This window comes from Chiloscyllium plagiosum, unplaced genomic scaffold (assembly GCF_037043375.1).
Source record: "Chiloscyllium plagiosum isolate Xiang-an unplaced genomic scaffold, Cpla_swu_hap1 HiC_scaffold_42, whole genome shotgun sequence".
NCBI classification, from domain to species: Eukaryota; Metazoa; Chordata; class Chondrichthyes; order Orectolobiformes; family Hemiscylliidae; genus Chiloscyllium; species Chiloscyllium plagiosum.
Window position 1 is genome coordinate 91,050,206 of NW_028270180.1, and position 7,634 is coordinate 91,057,839.

Here is a 7,634-nt window from a genome sequence, read left to right on the forward strand (position 1 = left end):
GCGAGGCGCCAAATAGCCTACATCAGCTTCTAGTTTCTATGCATATTCCTGTACAATTACTTTCCAGATTACCTCATTTTCATCAATATTACCTAGAACATGACAGTACAGTGTCGGCCCTTCGGCCTTCGATGATGTGCCGACCCACAGAGCCAACTTCAAAAATCCATCTAACCTATACAGATTAAAAATGACAGGTAAACAACACTCAGCCCAAACCTCATACTATGATTTGTTTTTCTCCATGTTACAATACCAAGGCAGCAGGAAACTCTTACTAGTGCCAAAAAGGCATCAAACACCTGAATTCCTTTGTCTAAAGTGGGTGATGATCTCTACAGTGAAAACGTATCTCTGGCCAGATCTATGTAATGAAGGGAATTATTATACCACACGGTAAGAATGCAGTTACCGTTAGCAGAGTGAAATGTAGACTGAGTATACTTTTTGAAATTTGGATCACTGTGTGAATTCAGGGCAAAGGAGGAGAGGTGTTTTCAATACGGTTTACTCCAAGAAGGAACCTTTCCAGAATGAGATGTGAGTGGAAGTTGTAAAACAGCGTGAATGGAGAGGCCGAGCCACACTGAGACCAGAGGAAAAGTGGCAGCACAAAATGCAGCCTGATGCTAGTGCAGGGAAGGTAGACTGGATCAAAGAGCTTAAGGTGATGTGGAGAGGGACCAGAATGTGAGAGAATATGCTTTGTAATTGGAGAGGGAGAACCTGGAATCAGGAAGGGGAGATGAGCAGGGAAGAGGATGGAACAGCAATGGCAGGGGTTTCTGGGATAATTCAGGAAGCACAGCTGAAATTCATGCATAACATCTGCCAGTAGTCCTTGAAATAAACATCCTAAATCTGGCCCGATATCAATGCTCATCAATTTTTGATTGAATAGCAACCTTAAGAGCTTTAGTCAACCATGGGTGGTTCATCTCTTCATCAAGTCCTTCTTTTTGAGCAGAAACAAATAATTGCTGAGCATTATATCCCATAATGAACGTCTGCGCATGTATGCCCACTGACCTTCCTCTGGGTTTCTATCCACGTCACGCTTCTGACCAGATGTGAGTCAGAACTCCTCCATTTAATGTCTGGTTCTTTTCAATCATTCAGAGGGAACTTCTGAATGTGGCTGAACACATGATCAGCAGATGGTGTCTCCTTTCTCCGTCTCTGACGATTCTGTTTGATGATGCCACATTCAAGTGAGCTGCCTCTGACGCGAGCGCTTTTCCTTCAAACCTGGAATCCCCTAACGACAGTGGACAGGGCCTTATGCTGTGATTGACCTATCTACCACATTGCCGCCCCCACTGCACTCTCATTCACTTGTACTGTTTTAAATCAGTCTCCACACAGTTGGAGGCCGGCACGGTGGCTCAGTGGTTAGCACTGCTGCCTCAGAGCACCAGGTAACCGGGTTCATTTAGAGCCTCGGGCGACTGTGTGGAGTTTGCACGTTCTCCCTGTGTCTGCGTGGGTTTCCTCCGGGTGCTCCATTTTCCTCACACAGTCCAAAGATGTGCACGGCAGGTGAATTGGCCACGCTAAATTGCCCATAGTGTTAGATCCATTAGAGCGAAATGGGTCTGGGCGGGTCACTCTTCAGAGGATCGGTATGGACTTGTTGGGCTGAATCTAATCTAATCTAAAAAATCCTGTCATTGCTGCTCACACTGCAGTATCCTTCACACCGGGGAGACAAAACAGAAACTGCTTTGAAGAACACTCCGAAACTGTCTGTAGGAATAACCCTGACCCTCTCATTGCTTCCCATTTCAATAACCTACCTTGCTCTCATGCTAACATTTCGGTCCTGAGCTGCTTCAATGTTCCAGTGAAGCACAACCCAAGCTCCAATAACACCTCACTTTACACTTTGGTACGTTACAGCCTGTAGGAGTTAATATTCAATTCGATAACGTCACAGCCTGAACCCATTATGACTGTTCTCCATTTTCATGCATTCTCTCTCCTAGTCTGGCTATGACCTTGTGTGGTTGTATCTTCTTTATCTTGCACTCAATAGAGAGAACCCCTTTCCCCCAATTCGCATCTTTCACATCACCCTCTCGTTCACCACTGTTAAAAGCCTATTTATCTTTTGCCACACGCTCTTTTACGCGTCACCCACTCCCCCACCTCTGTCAAGGGATTAGAAATCCCATTTTCCAATAAATTTCAGTTCTGAAGAAATGTCACACTGGACTTGAAACGCTAACTCGGTTTCTCGTCTCTGCAGATTCCACCAGACCTGCTGAGTTTTTCCAGGGTTGAATAGGCACAGCACAAATTTTCAAATAAACAAATAATTATGGATACTGGAAATAAAAATATAAACATTTCTGGAGAAAATGAAAGATGAACTCTGCTTTCATTCCACAAGATGCTGCCAGACCTGCTTAGTTTCTTCAGCTGTGTCTGTTTTTGAACTCGGTCCACAGATGTCTGTCAAAGATGCTCAAAAGCTCTGTCCAATACTGAGCACTGGGTACCAGGGAAGTGAACAGTAACACCAGGTGCACAGATTCATTGGCTCTGAACGTGCATAAGGCTGCATCACGGGCACTGCAGAGCTCTTAATCATTGTCAGAGAGAGAAACAGAGGGAAACACGTTCACTTTAAATATACAAAGATGTCATTTCGGGAATGGAAAAGATTTGCATGAATATGTTAAAGAATTTAAGCAATGTGACAAATTGGAAGCGTGACACCATGGAGAGATCCTAACAGAATGAGAATACGAAAATGGAAATGCCACCACAACAGAAACCATGTTAGATCACTGAGTACAGTGCTGATGGGTGAATGGGTCTCGGTGTGAATTGGGGGACAGTCGGGAGAATTGAATTACAAATATTGCAGGTCAAACTGGCCATTCATGTGATGATGTAGATCACAGCAGCAGCAGCAGAATTGTGTTCAATCACAATCTGTAACTTTTTTTCCTGGGATAATCTCTAAATCTACCATTTACATCAAACTGATCCATGGTTCAGTAAGGAGCGTGGGTCAACATACCAGAGTCAGAACCATGTGTACCTAACCCTGATGACAAACCATTAAAGCTGTGGTAAATGACCAGTTACATTCCAAATAGCAGAATTAACATCTGATAGAGAGGACAAAATTATCTAAAGACCAACAGATCAGATCTAAGCGTTGCAGTCCTGCCACATCCAATTATAAATGTCAATGGACTACTAAACAACTCACTGGAGGGGAGTACTCCACAAGTATCTCCATCCTAAATAATGGACTGATCTATACATCAGTGTAAAAGATAAGGATATAGTGTCTGCACTGTCCTCAGCCAGGAGTGTTGAGTGATAATCCAATGGCAATGGGCCCTGACCCATTCCTGCAATAGGACTGAAGACTTGGGCTGCGCAACAGTCCGTGTCCCTCAGGAAGCTGTTTCATTCCAGCTCCAACTATGACATCTCCCTGGCAATGTGAAAAATTACTCAACTATATCCAGTCCGCTAAAAGGGAATAACTACAATCTGTCCAATTACCACCCCTTCAGTCCGATCCCGATAGTCACATTAGTGGGAGTACTTTTTGACAGAGTTGTCAAGCAGCACAGGAATAAGCAGCACAGGAATAACCAGCCCAGTGTGGTTTCTGATAGGTCCCCATGTGGCGATGGTGCTGTTGTGGAAATGTCACTGGATTACTAATCCAGACCAGGCTAATGCTCTGGCAGCTGATGGAAGTTAAAAACAATTAATATAATATCGAGATCTAAAATCTGGTGTCAGGAATAGTGACTTTGAAGCCAATGTCAATTGTGATTACCATTTTCCTTCCCAAGTGTAGTTACAGGAAGTGAGTCTCCCGTGCTTTCCTGGTCTGCCTAAACGTGACTCCAGATACACAAACATGTGATAAACTCTTCAATGGTCTCTGAAACTTCCAAGCAAGGCACTCAATTGTATCAAACTGCTCATCATTCTTAAAGGATACACCGAGTCAGAACACCCGGTCTCAGCCTTGTTGTTGGAAATGGGAATGGGAAACACAGTCCTGACGTCCCCGCAGAGTCCTCTTTTCGAACGTCTGAGAGCTTGTGACACGACTTGCAGAGCTATCCCACAGACTGCACAAAAACATCGGGAAGGGAGGAGGTCATTCAATCCATTGAGCATCCCCCATTCTAGATAGTGGAGAAAATCTCCTCAGTGCGATTTGCCCCACACAGTGTTCATATCATTTAACATGTTTAAACGTCGGGATATATAAAATGGAAACTGCTGTAGTTGCTTTGGTCCATCCATTTTGATCCTCCCTTCAATATACAGGCAGTTCTCTGATAACGCATGTTTATTAAACACAACTTGTTTGCATCACAATTCGTGAATTGTGCATCCTCTTTATAAAGCGAGCTCCCATTCACTGTAACGCAATTCCATCCCCAGCACCAGCTGATCAGCAAAACCCAGCCTCAGGATCCTCTATCTGCAAAATGCACACTCAGTGCGTTCACTGAAGCAGGAAGGTAATCTGCTCTGCAAGCCTTGAAACTGAGACTGAAACTAGGAATTGTAGTCTACATTTAGACGGACCTTTATTTCAAACCGGAATTCCATGTCAGCATCATCTGGTCAGTCGGCTCACGCGCTTTCTGGCGAAGAGCTTGGTGAAAGGTACAGAGATGTAGTCAGTGGCATTAGGGTGAAAGTGCAACATTTACAGTATTGTTTCATTACAATATATGATTTAAAGATTTTCTTAAACTATGCTCGTGTGTGTTAGATTAACTTAAATTTTTGGTTTTTACTGATTTATTTTTGGGGGGGAGGGGTTTGCTTGTTCCCCACTTTTTCCCATAGACCGCATTATTAATATTGTATGATTTTCTACAACATGGTGTTCCACAGGAATACAACTACCGTGTTCTTGAGAAAAACATGGAATGATATCTGATCCTCTATCTTCACATGATACTCCTGCTCTCTGTCTATCCCTTTAATTTCCAGAAATCTTCATTTATATTCAGTGTCTTGGCTTCCACAGCCTTATGTGTCAGAAAATTGACCAAGTTCAGCAGACTCTGAGTGAAGATATTTATTCTCATCTCAATGCAGAGTGGCCTGTCTGTACCTAATGTTGTGGCCCCTTGTTCTTTGACGTCCCAGTCAGGGGAATTATCATCCCTGCTTCTGATCTGTCTCACCCTGTCAGAATTTTAGATATTTCACTGAGATAACCACTCATTTTCCTAAACTCCATGGAATACAGGCCCAGTCGCCTCAAACTCTGTTCGCACAACAAGCCAGTCTTCCCAGAGATCAGCCTGGTCACCCTTCACTGCTCTCCCTCAATGTCAGATTTGTCCTTTATTGGTAAGGAGAGCAAAACCGCACAAAATACTGCACAATGTTCGAGAAAGGGTCTCACCAAGGGCCTGTACAGCTGCAGAAAGACATCCTTACTCCTATACTCAAATACTCCTGAAATGAAGGTCAATGGGCGATTTATCTTCCAAACTGCTTTCTGTTCCTGCAACATTGCTTGCAGTCATTGGTGTACAAAGAGATCCAAATCCTTTTCAATATTACAGCTACCCACTTGGTGGGACTATGCACACTGGTCAGTGTGTCAGTGCCATTCCCAGTATTGACTTCTGGTTTCAGAACTCACAGTCGTGCATGGCCTTCATAGGTCGGTGCAGATGGAACCAAAAATGCAGCTTTAGTTCCTTTATAGATCAACAGTTTTCAATCAATCCATTTTCAATTGATCGGCTGGCATTCTATTGTTCCCAACAAAGTGCACAACGTCACATCTCCCCCCATTGCTCTCCATCTGCCACGTAGTTGCCCAGTCACTCCAGTTGTCTCAATCACCTTGGAGCTTTTTGACATTCCGCTCACCGACTCACAATCCAACAGCATTTAATGCCATCAGCAGACTTGGGAATATTGCATTTGAGCCCCTCAACCAAAGATATGATGTGTATTGGGAATAGCTGGTCACAAACCCCGATCCTTGCTATATCCTCCAAGCCTTCCATTCTAAAAAATAGTTTTATTCCTACTCACTGTTTCCTGCCAGCTCTCCCATTCTAAAACCATGACCATATATTAGCCCCAGTCCCATAGGATTCAAATTTGCAAAACAGGCTTGGGGTTGTAGCAAAAATCTTTCTGAAAATCCAATCGTAATGCATTGATAGCTTCTGCATAATTTTGCTAAAATTCACTTTCTCAAATATGATTCCCATTTCATAAATCTATGTTGACTTTGTCTATTCCCATTATGTTCTGTTGCAATACTTTCTCTCGAACTGTTTAGTTGCTAATTTCATTCTATTCTCTTTTTCTCACCAGACTAGATTTTCATGGTATTGCTGGGAAGCTTTTTTTTGCTTTAGTATCTTCTGCGAAGACAGAATGAAGTAGTTGCTTCATAGTTCTGCCATTTCCCTGTTCTCCATTCTCCATTCTCTGGTTTCAGGCTGTACTGAGCTGCAATTGCTTTATCTTACCTTTCACATTGGCATATCTTTAGAAGCTATTACAGTTCACTCGTATAATTGATATACTCTTCGGAAAAGCATCAATTTCTGTCTTAAACATTTTAATGATGAGCATTGCATAATCGTACAATCACAGAAACACAGACTCCATATTGTTCGAAATACAGCACGATCTACATTAGTCCCACTTTCTGACATGAGGCCCCAGAACCAAGCATGTTATGAAACTGCAAAAACTCGTCCAAGTACATTGCGTTGTTGTGGAGTTACCCGTAACAACCATTCTCTCTCTTCCGGACCCCAACATCTGGGTGACAAAATATCTTTAAGTTCTCTCTAAACCTCAAGCACTTCACTTGTTCCCTTGTTCTTGACTAAAAGGAACAGCTGTTGTCTATCCACTCTGTCCATGCCCCTCGTAATCTTGTCCTTCTGAATCACGTCCCCTCAGCCTCCTCGGCTCCAAAGTAAACAACCGAGCTTATCCAGCCTCTCTCCATTGCTGATTCGCTCCATCCCAGGGAACATCCTGGTGAATCCCCACCAAACCCCATCCCCCTCATTGTAATGACATCCTTTCATAATGTGGTATCCTGAACTGCACACTGCATACCAACTTGCCCGAAACAAACTCCTGTATAACTCTTATAATCAATGTCTACGACACCTAAGCCTTTTAGCTCGACTATTAACCTGTTCAGCCACATTCAGGGATGTATGGAAAAGCACCCTCTGAGATTCCTAGTGTGCTGCCATTCATTGAGTCCTCCCCTGCCTGGTTCCTTCTCCCAAAGTGCATCAACTCATATTTATCAGCGTTATATTCCATCTGCCATCGATCTGCACTTCTGACCATTCCGTCTGTATCTTCCTGCAACATACAGCCTTCCCCCTCGCTGCCAACCACCCAGCCAATCTTTGTGTCCAACTCAAACTGATTTATCACACTATCCCCTACTCTCCCCTCCACATGCTCATCTCCAAAATTTTTAAGATAACCATAAATGATAAGGTTAAAAATCACACAAAACCAGCTTACGGTCCAAAAGGTTGATTCGCTAGTCCTCACATTCGAAGCACTGCTTCTTCATCAGGTGGTTGTGCACTTTGAAAGCTTGTGCCTCCAATTAAACCTATTGAACT